General features: G+C 43.5%; 1 protein-coding gene and 1 long non-coding RNA gene across 12 annotated transcripts in view; both read right to left on the bottom strand.

The window, feature by feature from the left end:
- The window catches only part of LOC125081866 (uncharacterized), a 36,492-nt gene extending 30,030 nt beyond the window's left edge, over positions 1-6,462 (bottom strand). For both annotated transcript variants that reach the window (XR_007121808.1, XR_007121807.1), the window contains exon 1: positions 5,529-6,462. This is a non-coding gene — a long non-coding RNA (uncharacterized LOC125081866). The remainder of the gene's footprint in view (positions 1-5,528) is intronic.
- The window catches only part of PTPRM (protein tyrosine phosphatase receptor type M), an 801,682-nt gene that overhangs the window by 741,479 nt on the left and 41,948 nt on the right, over positions 1-18,255 (bottom strand). The gene's annotated exons all lie outside the window — the stretch shown is intronic.

The following is an 18,255-nucleotide window of genomic DNA, read 5'->3' as shown; positions in this document are numbered from 1 at the left end:
GCACATATATAACCCTCTTATCCTGGGCTTCTCTTGGCTCACGTGGTTTCCAACTGCACCTGAAATACTTCACATGGTTCAGCCGACTCTCCCACTTCTGGCCCCCACTGTCACCTCCACTCTTTCTAATAGAGCTCACCCTATTCTCTCTGTGTTACAGACATGTCAGCCTTCCAGTTTCTAAAATACTCCATACCCTCTCCTCAAAAAAGGGCTTTTGTATACTGGTGTCCTCTACTACATGCCTCCCACCACCACTCCTACCCAGCAAATGGATCATCTATTATGTTCATTAAAAATTTGGATGATCAGGCCCCACCCCAAAACCAAGGAATCAAAACAGCTCAGAATATCCCAATAGATCCTGTCAACAGTGGCCATATGATTCTGTTGAGCAGGTTTGGGGACCCGATATAAATGATTATCCCTGGAAACACTTGACTCCTCCTGACCATGTCCATGGGGCCAAGATCGCCATTAATGAGGCAATCCCCTCCTGTGGACAGGTTAGACAGCTCCTCTTTATTCTGGGCTGAAACCTGCCTCACCCCAAACCTTGTACCCATTAGTTTAGTTCAATAACTCCTTAAAATCTCCTCAAGACATGTTGGCACCCCACCATCTTAATGGTTTCTCTCTGAAGTTGCTTCCATCCATCTACTATTTTGTAAAAAGACTATACATTTTTAGAGCACTTTTAGGCTCATAGCAAAATTCAGGGGAAGTTTCAGAGATTTCCCACACACCCCTCTGCCTCCATACGTGAATAACCTCTCCCATATCAACATCCCCCACCAGAGTGGGACATTTGTTGCAACTGATGAACTCACAGAAACATCCTGACCACCCAGAGTCCATAGTACGCCACCATCTTTAAGTGTAGTTTATAGACCAAATTTCAATGGTTCCAGACCCAACTCCTCATTGAAGCTAACTCAGTGGTTCTCTCTCAAATACACACTGGTCATGAAACCAGCAGTAGGGAAAATGGACATGCCCTGGAAACCTAGCCCATCACTTGGAAGGCTCCAGATTGCAAACCACACCAAGTCTCCTCTTCCTCATTCATTAAATTGAAATAGCAACAATGTCTTCCTCTTTGGGCCAATATAAAGATTAAAATAGCTCATGCATAGAGAGCACACAGCCTGGGCCTGTCACACAGAAATATACATAAGCAGAAGGAGAGCTCCCTGAAGACAGGGCTTTATAACAATTCAAAACAGTGCCTGACCCAGAGCGGGCATTCCATTATTTGTTGAGTGACTGAATCATGAACAGTGATGGGCAAAAGCAGAATTTAAAATAAGAAAGTATTTAATTTTGAAGATAGGTTAAAAAAAAAAAAAGAAGACAGAAAGGAATTCTAATTTAGTTTTCCTTTCAAAGTATATTCTTTAAGTGACCTTAAGATGTCAATTAATGATTTTGACCTATCCATACAGTGATTTAAATGTTTCATTCGTTTAAATAGAATAATAAATGTGTGATTTAGAATCAGGCTTTTGTACCTTGTTTGCAATTTTCAGAAAACTATATTATCTTTTTCCAATCTTGTTTCAAAGACTATATATCTACCATGCAACAATAGTATACTAGGGAGTAGCAGAAATGCATCAAATCTGTTGCACTAATATTAAGTCAAATCACTAAACTACTTAACATTTTTTGTTTCTGAATTTTTTTAATGTTTTAATATTGAGGTAAAAATGGTGAATCTCTCAGACACTTAAAAAAACCTAATCTAGTATATGGAAATCCAAGAGTGGCTTGTAGAATACAGACCCTGACATACGTATTTCTTCTCTTACTACGGAAATATATACTAAGTATATTTATCTCATGGCCATTTGAAAATTCTCCAGAATCTTTTAGAAAAAATAAGCTGGTTTTTTGTTTGTTTGTTTGTTTTCAAAAGAAGAGCTACCCACACTAGGATTTCCATTTCCACAGGGCCACTTATTAGGAACAAACAGAACTCTGTTCAAGCATGTTTGCAAGCAACCTGCTTCCTAACCAACCTCGACTGTTGGTTTCCTTATTGGTCCTTCCAGAGGAAAATAACTGGGTTTAAGTTCGGTGGTGCTCCCTACCACAGTAACTTCCCACCTGAAATATTTAAGATGGCATTTAAGGTAAGCATGGCCCAAGGCCCTGGCCTCCATTGCCCCTGGAACACACCAAATGCCTCACCTTCATATTACCTTGGGATCTAGCATGGGGCTGGGCAGGGAGCAGGTGCTTCCTCGGTACTTACCAGAATGAACTGGGCATCACCACAGGTCCCTTGGTCATCCCTATTCTGAAGGCCCCCTTCCATGGTAACTCGAAGCCCAGAGTCCAGTAGAACAAAGACCATCACCCAACAGATGGGTGTGCAGTCTGTCTGGCCAGTGCTCTGAGCAGACAGAGTCTCCCTCCCCGGGCCTAGGAGGTCAAGGACAGGATGGCCCAAGACAGGACATACAACCCACATTAGTGAAATGTAAACTACTTCCCCACTCAGCTTCTTAACCAGGTCCTCCAGGGATGGAGCTGTGACCCTGATGAGGGAAAGGACAACATCTGAGGCCCAAAAGGACTTGATGTTTGATGTTCAAAAACTGAAAAGAGAAAATATCCCAGCCCAAAGTGAAGACAGAGTGATGGGCTATGCAAATCAGCGGGGTTAGTAAGGTGAGTATAAATAACATGGGAGGGAGACAAGGGCTTCTGGAAGGAATCTTAATTCCACTGTTCTATTTTGCACCATCTTGGAACCTCCAGAATAGGAGAAGACCAGAATTCCTACAGAACAGGAATTCCCGGGGTGCTTAGGTGGCTTAGTGGGTTAAAGTCTCTGCCTTCGGCTCAGGTTATGATTCCAGGGTCCTGGGATGGAGCCCCTCGTTGGCCTCTCTGCTCAGCAGGGAGCCTGCTTCCCTTCCCCTCTCTCTCTCTGCCTGCCTCTCTGCCTACTTGTGATCTCTGTCTGTCAAATAAATTAAAAAATATATATATCTTAAAAAAAAAAAAGAACAGGAATTCCCTCTGTAGATGGGGAGGACACTAAGCCACTTGCATCGAGTTAGGTGGCCTATGGTGCCCAAGTAAGGGGCAGAAGTGTAATGAACCCCAGTGGAAGATGTAATCAGATCGAGTATAAGAGCATGGTGAAAGCTTCACAACTATAACTCCAGTATGAAAGCTAGAGAAATACAAGTCAGGCTGAGACCCTGAGCGAGAGCCTTGGTGTTGTACACATTACAGCTTCATGACGAGCAGGCTCTTGTATTCAGGAAGCCACCAGCTTCTTTACAGGGATTGGGTCAGGGGGAGGGTAATGCTAGTAGAAGTTGTCTCCATGTTGCCCCCCATCCTCTGAGCAAATTCTACCCAACAGGTTCTTCTGGCTATCCACCGATAGGCTGACAGCTGATCTCACTGAAAAAAACTCTGATAGCAGTTTTTAGGTCCCCTCGTACAAGACTGTGAGATGGAAAATTTTCTCTCTGCCTTAAGTCTGTATATCAGGCCTATAGGGACCTTGCCCAAGTCCGAGGATTTTAAATGGGGGCAGGGACAAAGAGATTTACCAAAGAGGAGTGCTTGCTCACAGAAGGCATACCATTTCCTATGTCATATCACCTGACTGGACAGTATCAGAAAATAACCCATTTTAAAAAACAAACCTAGAATACAGTCCCGATAAGAATTAAGCTTCGTCTGTCTATACACAGTCTTTCTTTTGCCTGGTGAACGTAGTCAGTGGAAGACAGGCAAAATCAGGGGAGCCTTTGCATTAGGCAACCTCACCAATGTTATCTCCTTCAGTCCTCACAGGAGGAAGTATTTGCTCTATTTTACAGAAAGAAAGAAAGGGAAGGGAAGGGAAAGAGAAAGGAGAAGGGGAAGGAAAGAGGATGGGGAAGGGGAAGGTGAAGGAAAGAGAGGAATGGAAAGGGGGAGGGAAGGGAAAGAGAAGGGAGGGGAAGGGAAGGGAAAAAAAGGAAAGAAAAGAAAGGAGAGGGGAGGGGAGGGAAGGAGGAGAGAAGAAGGAAGAAAGAAAAATGAAACTGGGAGGCAAGGGGTGTCCCTCAGCCACACACTGTGAATGTGGGTTTCAAACACAGACCTGTTACTGCCAACATCACACACTGACATTAGTGGCCTCACTGCAACTTCATCAGTGACTGATGGGGACAGAATAAGTGCATCTTGATGATCCTAGAACCTCTCCCAAGGTAAGAATATGTAAGTTGTGGAACAGTATTAAAACCATATACAGCTATTAAAAATCATATTTTCCGAAAACGATTTCTCTGCATGGAAAAATAATGATCTTGATCTCTGAAAAAGGTAAGCTATAAAAACTGCATCCATAAGGAACTCACTATTTGCACAGGAGTACACATGTACAATGCAGACAGATACACAGACACACATACACACATAGGGAAATCCGGAAAAAATACAACAAATTGTTAACAGTGTTTCTTTGAGTAATTAGATTACATTTGGTTTTCTTTTTGATACTTTGTGGTATTTTCTAATTTTTCCTACAATGACGATACAAGATTCCTACAATCAGAAAAAGGGTTAAAAATATAAAGTGATTTTTGACAAAATAAATATACATTTTTCAAAAAAAAATAAGATTTACACTAAAAGCAAAACCATTTTAAAGGCACTAACTTGTAAAGTAACATCCCAATAAGATATCACCTTACATCAAAAAGAAAAACAGAAAAATATAAATTCCCAGAAATTCAAATAGCATTAAAATAAGCAAGCTTAGCATACTGAGGATTTAAAAATAAAAAAGGTATAATAAAAAATTTTATACAAGTGACTGCCCAGAATCACAGAAAAATCAGAAATGGAAATTTTTTTAAAATGCTTTTTCCTCTTATGCCTGGAAAAATCTTGGAGGGATTATGGGTTCAGAGGAAAACTTGGCCGAACTTTGGCTTGTTTCAACAACCCCTTTTTTTGTTCCTTCTCTCTCCCTCAACACACACACATACACACACACACACACAAAACCAGGCCTCCTCAAGTATTTACCTCTTGACTCACTCAGTTTAAACTCATCGTCCAGCTTTCCCTAAGGGCCTGACCCAGCACATGCCCGTCCTACTCAAAGCTGAGGTGGGGGCGTGCTCTCTCTTCTGCCCCAGCTCACCGACCACCTCCCACACTGGCAGGAGGTCTGCGAACCCATCTTATGCTTGCCTCTCTGTAACCATCCTATTTATCTGGGGCCTTGCCACACACAGTGGGGCGCTCAGGGGACATGTCAGCCAGGCCTGTCTTGGCTGTATTGTGCCCAGAAGGTTCCACCTGACAGTACCTCACAACGACTGACAAAACTCAGGCACAGTTTCATGATTGTTCACTGGGGAGTCTTCTCCTCCAGCTGATAGAAGGAAGAGGAGAAAATGTTGGAGGCTAGCTAGGACCAGGGAAAAAGAAGCTGAAGAGAAAGGCCAATCCCCCCATGAAGCTGTTCTTGTTCAGGAACCAAAGTCGATGTGTCCTTCACTTACCACTCCCCACGTCAGCACAGGACTTGCTTTACTCAGCCTCAGGTCATGAAATACCAATGGGCCTCTTGAGCACACTCCTCTTGCTCAGGAAGAATCCAGCACCTTGCGGTTTATGTTAGGGTAGGCTGAGTTATACTGTAGTCACAAAATACCGGGGAATGTGTCCCTTCTTGTCCATACTCCATACCCACTGCAGGTCAGCTGGGGGCTCTTTCCAAGTTGTACTCACCCTGGAGCCAAAATACGGTGAGCTGCCATGACAGGGGCACAAGGTCAGCTGACATGCACACTGGCTGCTAGTGCTTCTGTCCAGAACTTGACACTGAATTAACCAAGGTCATACAGCCACATATGGTCAAATGGACAGAAAGAACAGCCCTTTACACCAAGACAGAGAGTCAGAATTTCCAGTAGGTCCCCAACAGCTGCTTTCCACCTGCCCAATAAAGAACACACTCGGGAAATGGAAACATCTCCACCATGATCTCTGGCTAGAACAGAATGACCAAAGTGAGAAGCAGAAGCGTCAACTAGCTACCATTAGAAAAAGTGTAACTGCATCTCCCCACCTCTTGCACAAGTGCTTTTTGAAAGCGAACCATTAAATAGTACGGAGCTTAAACAGTTACTCAAGACTCCAAGTCATCACCACTCTCTTGTATTTTAAACACACACACACACACACACACACACACACGCATACAAACACAGTCAGTCACTGCCAGCCATCTGTACTGAAAATAAAATATTCCTTTTTTATGAATAACACTTTTCCGGGATTTGAGTCCCCCGTGAAATGTTGCTTTACAAAGCTCAGTCAATCCCAAGTGAAAATTCCTTCTTTCTGAGAAAATGTCATCGTCTGTAAACGTTCCCTGGGGCCAAGCTCAAGTTGGCACTCCAGAGCTGCTCCCAGAACGAAACCTTCCGTGAATCAAGCTTTTAGATACTCTCAACACTTTTGGCATCCAGACATTCATACAGCCCTGAATTATTTATTCACCAATTTTGCACAACTTCCTAAACACCAGTGGAGACCAGGACGGTTTCAGCTATTTGATGTTACGTCTTCTCAAGTGGTTAAAGACGCGATAAAGCACCCCATTGCTTAAGCCTGCCATCTCAGTTCCATTAGCAGTAAAGACCTCTCTATTCAAACTGCTAAGTAAATCCTCCGAGAGCCCAGGGACTGTTTCATGCTTGAAAGCAACCGTTAAGAATTTGACAACAACCAAACTGCTCCTATTTAATCCTTCTCCCAAGGTAAAAAGAATTATAGGTAAACATATGCCTTCATTATTTGCTTTGCTGCATTTCAATACCCAATCCCACACAAAATTGCCAGCCAAGGATTTAATGCAATCACTTCTGTATTGCAGAGCTATTGCCTTTGCAGAATGGAAAAAGCTTAACAAGGGCTATAGAGCTGGTTAGCCAGCTACTGTATCTTGCGTAACATACATCTTAAATGTCACAGGGTGACATGCAATCACAGTGATGCTTTTCACGAGTTTTGGTTTGTTTTTTTTGGGGGGGTTGTTTTGTTTTGTTTTGTTTTTGGACGGGACTTAAAATAACAGTTCCGGGCTGGTTTGTTTTAGCTAACACCAAACATCTCATCTGAATGCAAACCAAAGGTTACACGAAACTATGAAAAGAAGAATGGAGAGAGATGTTGTTGAACTAACAACCTTGTCGTTTGGTTTTGAGAGATAGTCGATATGGAGTATCCACTTGCGGGGTTCTTTTCTTTCAGGTGGTTTTGTTTTGGTTTTAGCCTTTGGTACTTTATAAGCTTGTAAAGCTTCTCATACCCAACCGGGGTTAGGCATACCATCTACTCCAGTAAAGGATCATTTGGAAAACCAGTACATAGAGCAACATTTTTCAACTGCTTGACGATGTCCAATCCTTCCCCCATCATGACTGTGACCCACCAACACACACATGCAAAGAGTGATCAAGATAATAGTTCCTTCGCGGAAAACTCTGCGGCAAGATTATCAAGTGAACCACCAGTGAGGAATATCCCAAGTTGTATTCCTACATTTGGGGACAACCACTCTTTACACACCCACTGACCGAGCTCTCCTCTAACTCCTTCTCCAATTACTTCTCTAACTACTTGGTATTGCTCTCCACAAAATCAGTTTCTTTTGTCAGCGACCTAGAGGAAAGGCTTCTATGTTACTTCTGTTGTGGGGTAAAAAACAGTTGGTTTACCTCCTGGAATCTGGGCTTCAAAAACAGGAATGACCCACTGCCTGTTTCAATCGTAGCTTCTCCTTTGCAAAGCTCCCTACAGAGCCTTTGAACCTCTTAGGCCACTGGGACACTATTTTCTCCAAACAGACGTCCTCTATTCCTCACTGGTATTTTTTTTTTAAGATTTTATTTATTTATTTGACAGAGAGAGATCACAAGCAGGCAGAGAGGCAGGCAGAGAGAGAGGAGGAAGCAGGCTCCCCGCTGGGCAGAGAGCCCGACACGGGGCTCGATCCCAGGACCCTGAGATCATGACCTGAGCCAAAGGCAGCGGCTTAACCGACTGAGCCACCCAGGCGCCCCCTCACTGCTATTTTAAAGGTGGCTTGCATTAGGACACAACCTGTTGCCCAATGAACAGTTAGAGGACATCCTTTACAAGTCCATATATAACAGTGTGAAAAGAGCATTTTCGAATCAGGTTCGAACAACTGCTTTTGTGGTTTTTACTTTCAGGTGTTCTGTAGGTCAACAATCAAATACACATCATAACTTTCTTTTTCTTTTACAGCCTTTTATATTGGATTTGCTTCTAACAGGATAATATTTTACCACAGAAAGGCACCTTCTAGTTTTATTATGATGGGCAATGAAAATATGGAGTGCTTATTATTCCTGACCAGAAGATTCAGAAGCACCCTAGGAAAAATTGGAGATTTTCCCAATCATATCCTAACTGCAAAGACTTCCTAATTGATAAGGCCAGTTCATTACTCAGGATACATTTTTAGTCCACATCTGTTTTTTCCTACTAATTTACCACATTTGGGGCCTCTTCTCTCCTTAATCTATTTTAATTTGGCAAACTAATTTGGACCTTAGGCCAAACTGAACTAACGGAGAAGGTAAGTGAGCTTCTGAAGTTAAAGAACTGTGATGGTCATTATTTAAATGATATTATCCTTGTGTCTGAGAACTAGCCTTTCTGCTAGGAAACGTGCTTTCTCCCGGCTAGCCAGTCCTATCCTGTTGACTCTCTTCTGCCCAGCAGAAAAGAAAGGGTGAAGGTCTGAGTGTGGGTAGAGTGCACTTGAGAAGTGCCAGCAAAAAGGACTTGTTTTCAGGTAGGAGGCCCTGAGAAGTATAATCAAAAGCAAAAACAACACCAGTGCTCCAGGTACAATACCCAGCCAATCTGTTCTCTCAATCCAGGTGTTATATCCTGGATTTATATCCTGGATTAGTATTATATCCTACTAAGGCTCATTTTATTAATACCGTTAAACAGAAGTTCTAAAATGTGTTAAATCAGAGTGAAAGTGAGGGGAGAAAGATATCTCCAAAATGTATTATTCAAGTAGAAAAAACAGTCAGTAAATCAGAACAAGAGAAGTGGCAGTAATGAGAAGGAGGAAGGGAAACATAGAGGCATGAAAACATACTTGACGGCAATCTCCTTCTATATTTAAGCTTGTTAGCCTGCCTCTCCTTCCTCGGGGAAGGAAAGACAACATTTTCTTTATCACAGTGTTTTACTCAACTGTCTATGAAATGTGCACTATTAAGTAATCACTTCCAGAAAGCTTCTGTGGGTTTCTTGGGGGGAGGGTTTTGTTGTGTTTCAGAATTTTTGGCTACATTCTTAGCAAGTTGCAAGTAAAAATAAAACATTTTCATTAGCAGTGGAAGAATATTTCCAGTGCAGGGCTGGCAGCAACAAGTCAGACTCAAGGCAGCATCTCAGAACACGGATTCCAGTCCTCTGACTTCTCAAGATCCCAGTCCCCGAAGCTCATAATTCCAGCAGCTACTTCTAGCATTCCTCCTCCTCAGAGCCAATTCACACAGAACCAAAAGTCCAGGGCAGCGTTCCAGATCTTGCAGACCAAGAGTAGGTAAACCAAATTGAAACCAGAAAAGTTCACAATTTATTCAACGATGCAGCATTCCTGAACCTCCCACTTCCCAGACATTCCGCCACACTAACTCATGTGGTTAACGATTATTGTCTTCTCACGAAAGGCTTACAGTGAAATAAAAATATATATTTCTATCTATTCCCAGTGTTCAGGCTTGATGCAAACCCTCTTTAAATTTTTTTTTTAATTAAAGCGTATCTTCTTTAATTTAAGCAAGTAACTTCTAAGTTTACTCCAGAAAACTACATTTTTCCTAAAAACAGAAAAAGAAATACTATCTGATATATTTTGATTTCATTCAATAAATCTTTGTTGAGTGTATAATTTTTCTCCAGGGAAAAAGAAGGGAAAAGGGGAAGCTATGCCTTCGAAGAGTTTGCAGATAAACAGAGGAGAAAGTCATTTAAACAAAAGGGGTAAGTTCTGCCATATATAATGGTCATATGTTTTGGGCACTGGGAAATCATCAAGCATGGCAATATTAGTTCTAGTTAGGAAGAATCCAGGGAGCCTTCAGGGAAGAGGTGACATTTGAGCACGGATTTGAAAGTAGAGAAAGGTTTTAATTTTTTCAACCTACAAATAAAAAGATTTGTCCCACCATTTCAAGTTCCCCACGTTTCCTTTCCCAAACTCCCCTTAAAACTGTAACATCCCCCTTCAAAGATCTGTGCTTGGAGTCACGACCTCCACACACCTACCGACAGGGCCGGGTGTTTTTCAAACAAGCCACACATGACGCAGTGTAGAGTTCTCCTTATCTCGTACTGGAAAGAGGCCCCATTCAGCTGCAAACTATTTCTAAATCATCTACTTAAATACATCATTTTAAGTTCCCCTCTGCTTTTTGTGAATACAGAGCCTCCCTCTCTGCCACTTCTTTTGATCAAGGAGGTGCTGATGGTGAGAACAGAGACAAACAACCCAGTACAGCCCAGCCACTCACATGTGGAAACACTAAGAAATCTGCGTCTTGGGCACCAGCCAGGAAAGCAGGCCAGACCAACAAGAGACACCGGGAACAACTTGGCCATGTGAGTGGTGAGAACGGGCGGGTCTCCTTGGGCCTCCCGTAAATATCTCCCCAGAAGCCACCAGCAGCTCTGTTGTCCTGGGAAGGCAGGCGCGAGGGGAAGCGGGAGAAGACTGTATTTCCTCCAAGCACAGACTGGCTGCTGGCTCCAGAGTGTCTCAAGGAGGTCAGTCCTAGGGAAAGGAATAAAGAGGAAAGGGGGACCCCAGGCAGGAGAGCTATGCCACCCACCCGCTGCCCTGGCTGGGACCTGGGGAGGGGACCTAAAGCTCTGCAGAGCAACACAGGGCCTTTCTAAGAGCCAGAACCAAAGACGGTTTTCAGCTGAACTCAGCTACAGTCTCAATAACCAAAAGACATCAGCAAACAATCCCCAAGGCTTTGGGGCAATTACCTTGGGTCAGGCCTTGGATGCATAGTATCTGCAGGAGGTCGTTACTATGCGTGCCTGGACAGAAACCACACATTCCCGCACAGGAATCCAAGGAGAGGGTCATAAAGTCCCTTACAGGAAGGCAGGGAAGGATTCCTCGAAGGAAGAGAGAAGAGGCACCGCTCCTTCATCCTCTCACTGCTCTAGACAAGATGGCAGACGCAGGCCTTTTGCGCTCTTCCCTGTCCCCTCAGATGTGAGAGACGGCTCCTCGGGTCAAACACAGGAGGCTCTGCTTTTGCCAAGGCTCATTTCACTGAGATGGCAAGATGCAAACACTGACACAGTTTGGGCCCTGGTCCAAAATTCGGCTTCATTCCGTTACATAAAGTCTTTCTTCCTTTGTCTCTGTGTCATCCAAGCACACGTCTGACTTTGAGAAAGGGCCCCAGGGCTCGCCACCTCCATGCACACAACACTAGGGCCACCAGCTGGGCAGCTGGTGGCAGGCACCTGTTACTCCATCGTGCCAGCACATACCAGAGTGGGTCTCACGGGGCACCAGCCCATCAAGGGCCACGTGGGGAGCCTGATGAGGATATTCTGCAAGCCATCTCGCCATCTTGGAGGTTCAGATGCACGATGGGCACCCAGGACTTCCATGAAGAAACCGGGTTAGCCCCCAAGTCAAACACATCTTTCACAACCACAATCAACTCTTTTCTCCTGTAAAACCTATTACCATATCCCCACATAACATATAAGAGAAACAAGCCCATTCCACTCATGGGATGCACTGCAAGAAAAGGCCTTGCCCTGGTGGGCACAGACCTGCCCCTTTATCACCTTCCCCCAGGGAACCCAGCTCCCTTCTCAAGCCACACAGATCAGACTCCCTCTTTAAAATGCCTGCCTTGAGAGGCACCTGGGTGGCTCAGTCAGTTAAGTGTTGGACTCTTGCTTTCTGCTCAGGTCATGATCTGAGGCTCCTGGGATGAAGCCATGTAGGGCTCCATGCCCAGCGGGGAATCTGCTTCTCTCTCTGCCCCCCACCTCACCCCCACTTATATGCATATGATCTCGATCTCTCTTAAATAAACAAACAAATCTTTTTAAAAAAGTAAATAAAATGCCTACCTTGAAAACTCTGAGGATTCTCATGTCCCCTCTCAATTTTGATGGTGGTAGTAGATTTTACTCTGTGCTTTAAGTAATCTAATTCTTAAAACGACAGAGACTCTTCTGATACATTTAATGGCAGGTCTTCAATGAACTGCATTTTTATAATGCTCATTGAAATAAAGAGGAGAGGCATTAAGAATAAAGGCTGTCTCTAAAAAGATCAGGTTGTCTCAAACTACTACCTGCTCCTCAAATAAGCAGCATGTGGAGAGTTTATCAGATATCCTTCAAAGGGAGGTCCCCCTGCCTTGAGGTATGGGGAACAGTCAAAGCCTTTCTGGAAAATACTCTGACCTAGACAAGGGAATCAATTACATGTGTGCCCTTTCTAATTCACGTCTGTCCATGGTCTGCACCTTCCCAACCCCCTTTCCACCACTCTGTTCGCACCTTCTCTCACTGCACCCCAACCCCTACCCAATACAGACTCTTGTGTGCCCTCCTCTCACAGTGAGTGGTGCCTGTTTCCTCACTGCCCCCCTATGCCTTCTGTGGGATGTCACTGGAGTGCAAAGGAAAGAGAACTTCAGAGACAGATGGAGGGGGCAGCAACACCTTCCTTTTCTTTCTTTAAGATTTTATTTATTGATTTGAGAGAGCACATGTGCACACATGAGAGAAAGAGCACAAGCAGGGGCAAGATACAGGGGAAAAGGGAGGAGCAGACTCCCCACTCAGCAGGGAGCCTGATGCAGGACTCTATCCCAGGACCCTGGGATCATGACCTGAGCCAAAGGCACTTAACCGACTGAGCCACCCAGGTATCCACATCTTCCTTTTTATTTCAAAATCAGAATGCAAACATGAGAAGGCTGACAGAGGTATCTATGACAAGAAAAACAAGGTCAGATCTTTTCTGAAGAAGCTGAGTTGGATTTGGCCAGCTTGGTTTGATGGTGAGGCCTGGCTGTGCCAATTAGGTTTTGAAGCTCCAGGGTTTTCACAGAAAACACGTATGGGAAATATCAATACATGGGTAGCGTTTTAGCCTACAGTTTAAAGTTTACAAGTCAACATCATTTGATGCAAACAAATTTCTGAACAGCACCTCCCCACGAAATACCTTCCTTCAAATCATCCTTCATGCAGTGATGATTCCTTGGGAAGGGCCACCTGTCCCCAGTGGTCCCACATTGTTGGCACCCCTACCATTGGACATTGGAGGAAGGGCTGGCCTCTCTCCCCCCGTACCAGCTCCTGACCCTCCACACCAGCCAGTCACTCCTCTCTATTCGTAAAGGGAAAGTCACAGATAATTTGTAGGGCAGGGTCACCTCTATGCACTGGACATCCTCTCCCTGAGTGTCGAATAGGCACACAAACAACAAATAAAAAGGAAGAACAGAGATGGGAAACAAACTGTGCTCCTAAAAAAAGGGGAAAAAAAAAAAAAACAGAATGGAAATAACTCACCATTACTGCACTTCTATTTAGTGATAAGAGCATGGGTGATTTCCCCCCCCCTTAGAGTTCCCAAATTATCTCTATCATTACAATGAAATTATAATTAAGTGTATTTAAATGAGGAGGATGTTTGTTTGTTTTTTTTTAAGCAAAATCAAACCAGCTCCCCAAATGGAAAAATTATCAGAGTTAAGCAACAAGGGATTCTGAAGATAACCTTCCTTAAAATTCTCAATGTTAACCTCTTGGAACGTCAACGTGAAATTTTAAAATGGAAAAATGAGCCATTTGTTGAATTTTATTATAATACTGTGTGCAGACATGTACGGTCAGAGTGAAAGCCTCAACTCATCCCAGCTTGGAGTAGGAAACAGTGAAAAACTGCTCATCCCTCCTAAAAATTTGAATAAACTTCTAAAAATAGTCCTTAGAATGAGTTTATTTATGTGTTCCCTGGAGTGAAGAACCATCCTTTCAGCTAATGCGTGCAGAAGCCACGTTATGGGATAAACACAACTGAGGCAGTATTGATCCCGTGTCAAGCTGATTATCTGTTTGTCAACAGCAGCTGACAATTTCTAAATGAAAAATGAGAGGTACACTGAACGAGGCTTCCACATGAGGCAGGAAAGGCAAGAAAAATTCATCCAGATGATCTGGCTGGGTCTGATAAAATTCAGATTATTAACTGCCTCAATTGCCTATAAGTGATCCAATTTTCTCTAAAGAGAAAGACAACCCTTCGGAGTAACAACAAGCTATTTTGTTCTTTTTAGGATTACTTATCATCCGCTCCCCACTTCTAAGCTTACAAGAAGCCCTAATCACCTCAACACGAACATTCCGGGTTTTTTAATATTCCTTCAGTTCCTGAGCTTTGAAATGATCTTTGATCACACAGAATCAAACTTCTAGCATCTTTTTCTGCTTCTGAACCCGGCATTCCAGATGTGTTCCAACTCTCGCCTTGCATATCCCACAGGCTCATTACCCTATGTGTACTTTATTACTATGGCAACGCCCGTTTTGCCTCATGTTTGTGCTGTTTTACACTGAGTTGGTGGTTTAAGTAAATTTCCACGCTAACCCTTCGATCGTTTGCATGATTAGTAGGTTTGATTTGGATCTACTGGACACGTGGTCTGGTTCTGCTTCTTACGCTCAGCTTCTCTAGGGAGGGTGGAGGTTCTTCTCTGCTGTGCCTCCATCCACGCTCCCCGCCCCCCTCAGCAAGTCAGATCCAGCAGACTCCCACGAAAGCAGGTGTGTGCTGCCTTCTCTTTTTTCCAACAGCCAACCAGCAGTCCAAATAAAGCTATCAGTGCTACCAGGGAAAATTCTGATTTTCACTCAACGGGGCCTTTTCTACCTAAGCAACACTACAATTTATCTACCTGATTTGAGTGAAAAAATTATGGGTTAGCCCTGCTGGGGCTGACAACAGTAATCTGCTATCCCAGGAGATTAATCAAATCGGGTCACCTCTTTGTTGCACTGAAAGCAACCAGGCATTTATTTCCTGATCAATAACTGCATGGGCAATACAGTGCCAGCTCTCAGGGGAGTTTTGGCTTCTTGGAAAAAGACAAGGAGGTTAGGTCAGCAGCAGCTATGAGCCTTACTGACTGAGTGCCTACTGAATGAAACAAAAGTTAAGTAGGACAATCTATAATTGAGGGTTAAACTGTGTTTAACCCTTAAATTACAAGCTTTTCTTAGAGATTACCTATAGACCCAACATGCATAGATTTAATCATTTAATTTATAGATTTTTTATATAGAGATCCACTCTACAGATTCACTAGATAGATCTAGATTATATGATCCACGTTTGAGAACCCCAAATTTCCTTTGAGGCCATAAGCAAAGCTATTTTCTTATGCACTTGGGGTGACGGCTCCCCTAAGGAGGAGAAATATTATAGCGGCAACCACTAGCAAAATGGTAACATCACAGGGAGTATGCTATTTTCCTTAGCCAGGTGGGAAGGCAATGGCTGTGGCTCTCTAGGTCCTGTTCTCTTTGAGAGGAGACCTGGCAGCGGGCGGAGGGGTGAATATAGCTACAGAGGTAAACACACTTGAGGGGAACCTAGCAGTTGAAGCTGAGTAAATTCTACTTTGTTACCCCAATTAACTAGTTGCATATTATTTCATCAGGCTTTGTTGAGGTGGTCCAGCCTTATCCATGCCACACAGAAGGAGTAGAGCACCCCTGAGGTCACAGTGAAAGGGACAATGGAAATGAGTGAGGGCACAAGAAGGGTGGTGGGAGTGTCTCCTCCTCCTATGTCCGATTCCGCACGACCTGGCATGAACATACAATTCCATCCTAGCCTCACTCTCACTCACCGCAGAGCCACGATTTCGTGCAAACATCAAGGAATGGTTGGACTTGGATGGATGGAAGTGGAGACATTTTAAATGAGAGGTTTAATATGACCCAACGTTCCAAAGTAGATAGAACCAAGGTGATTTTGTGGGACAGGCCTGACAAGCATGGTTAAGAGAAGCTGGGACAGAGTGGAAGGTGCAATGGACCAGAAAGATGAAATCAGTCTACGGAAAGCCCAGAACCCAGACATAAATTATCTGATGCAGTGAAAAGGGAGTCAGTGAAGATTTTCCAAGCAGAATAAGGATCGTGTATCCTAAGAGGGACCTGTAATGTGACCAGCTCTTCAACTATAAAGCTATATACATTTCTTCAGAACAGAGAGCAAAAAGCAAATTGTGGCATACAGAAGGCCATTCTGGCACACATGCACGCACGCACACACACAAGGCACATTCATTCCCTTTACTTTCTCTGTCTTCTGAAGAAAAGAGACAAAGAAAGAAAGATGTTATTCCAAATAGGTAAGAGAGAAATCCAGGTAATCTCAAAGTCCATGTTTCTCAAATTTGAATAAGGTTCAAAAATCTTCTGAAGATATCAGAGACCCAAAGAAATGTCCTTCTAAAGAGTGCTAGAGGACCCTGGTTTAAAAAATACTGATTTAAAACTAGAAAAAGACTTCACAACTGATAAAATACACTTTTAAAGCATCAAGATAAAGTTTACAAATCATGTCAACTTTTCACCAACTGAGAATTATCACAGGAACACAAACTTGAGAGCCCCATTCAGGACAACTGTACAAAACCTACTAATTTCGGTCAAACAAATTGCTTTTGTCAGTTTGCCCTAATTTCAAGGTTAGTATAAGAAATTTTTCAGTTGAGGAGTCTTTGTGAGACATTTCCTAAAATGACCATTTGCCTTATCAAGTTTTCCAACTGCCTAACAGAATTTATCCTGGGCCTTTCACATCCACCTACGTCTGTCTGAGGGGTCTCCCTGTTGATGTCGTAATTATCACTTTCATTAAAATGTCTCCCAATCCCCAATACTAACAAAAAAGTGTGAGTCATTTGTATGGGACATCCTCAGGGAAACAAAGTTGTCATCATTCCCCCACCAGTAATATGGGAAGTATCTTTGTTTAGCCATCATCATTAGTAAAATTCTCACTGTCTGGCAAGACCAGTTTCCCCCAAACCACTAGAAATGCACTGGAACTACCTTTTTACTTTTTTTTTAAAAGATTTTATTTATTTATTTGATAGAGATCACAAGTAGGCAGAGAGGCAGGTTGCGGGGGGGGAGGCTCCCCGCAGAGCAGAGAGCCCAATGTGGGGCTCCATCCCAGGAACCTGGGATCATGACCTGAGCCGAAGGCAGAAGCTTAACTCACAGTGCCACCCAGGCACCCCATAACCTTTTTACTTCTGAGGAAATATTTTCCCTAACTTAAGACTAACAGCCACAATTGGGAAATAATCAGAAATCCCAAAAATCCCCCAGGGGCTTCGAGGGGATCTTCTAATTCCAAAAGATCAAAAATTTTGGTTTTTTTCCTCAACTAGAGGGGAGGCTGGGGAACCACACTAGGAACTGAGGGAAGGTAAAATGGAACGGCTCTCAGCTTCACGTATATACCTTTTCTAAACTGAGGTTCCATAGAAAACTATTTGAAGATAAGACTTCCCCTGCTATTGGAAGGGAAGGGGCAGTTTCTCGGACTACGTCTCTATCCCACAATGTCATTCCACGGGGAGGAATTCTGAGCCCGTGCAAGTGGATACAATAGCCCAAAGTAATAGGCAGCCAATAGCAGCAGTCAGAGCAGAACACCCAGGCCTGTCTCCAAGCCCAGGCTTCCCCCAGGACCTACCTGTGCACTGGTCCCCGCACAGGCTGTGGCTTCTTAGTGAGCAGAGAATTCGATTCATCATCAAGAATCTCCCATCATTATAGAGCAAGGAGAAAAAGAGTGGGAGGTCAACATTCACTATAATTCTAGAAGACCAAAACCGCGGAAGAAAGAGACCAGGACAGAAAAATCTCAAGAACTCTAAGGACTACGGAATTATTTTTAGCTTTAAATGACATTGGCCAGAAAATATACACTAAGAAGGAACGAACAAGTATGTGTAATCATTTAATAATAGCATAAACATACCCTGGGGGAGAGAACAGGAATGACAAAGGGCACCCCAGACCACTAACCTTGACATCTGCCCGCATCACTGACTTCCCGGGGTATGTGGGGACTAGGAAGCACTTCAG

Source organism: Lutra lutra, chromosome 12 (genome assembly GCF_902655055.1).
Source record: "Lutra lutra chromosome 12, mLutLut1.2, whole genome shotgun sequence".
In the NCBI taxonomy this organism is placed as follows: domain Eukaryota; kingdom Metazoa; phylum Chordata; class Mammalia; order Carnivora; family Mustelidae; genus Lutra; species Lutra lutra.
Note: the sequence above shows the minus strand (reverse complement) of the source record. Positions and strands in the feature narration are given on the sequence as shown.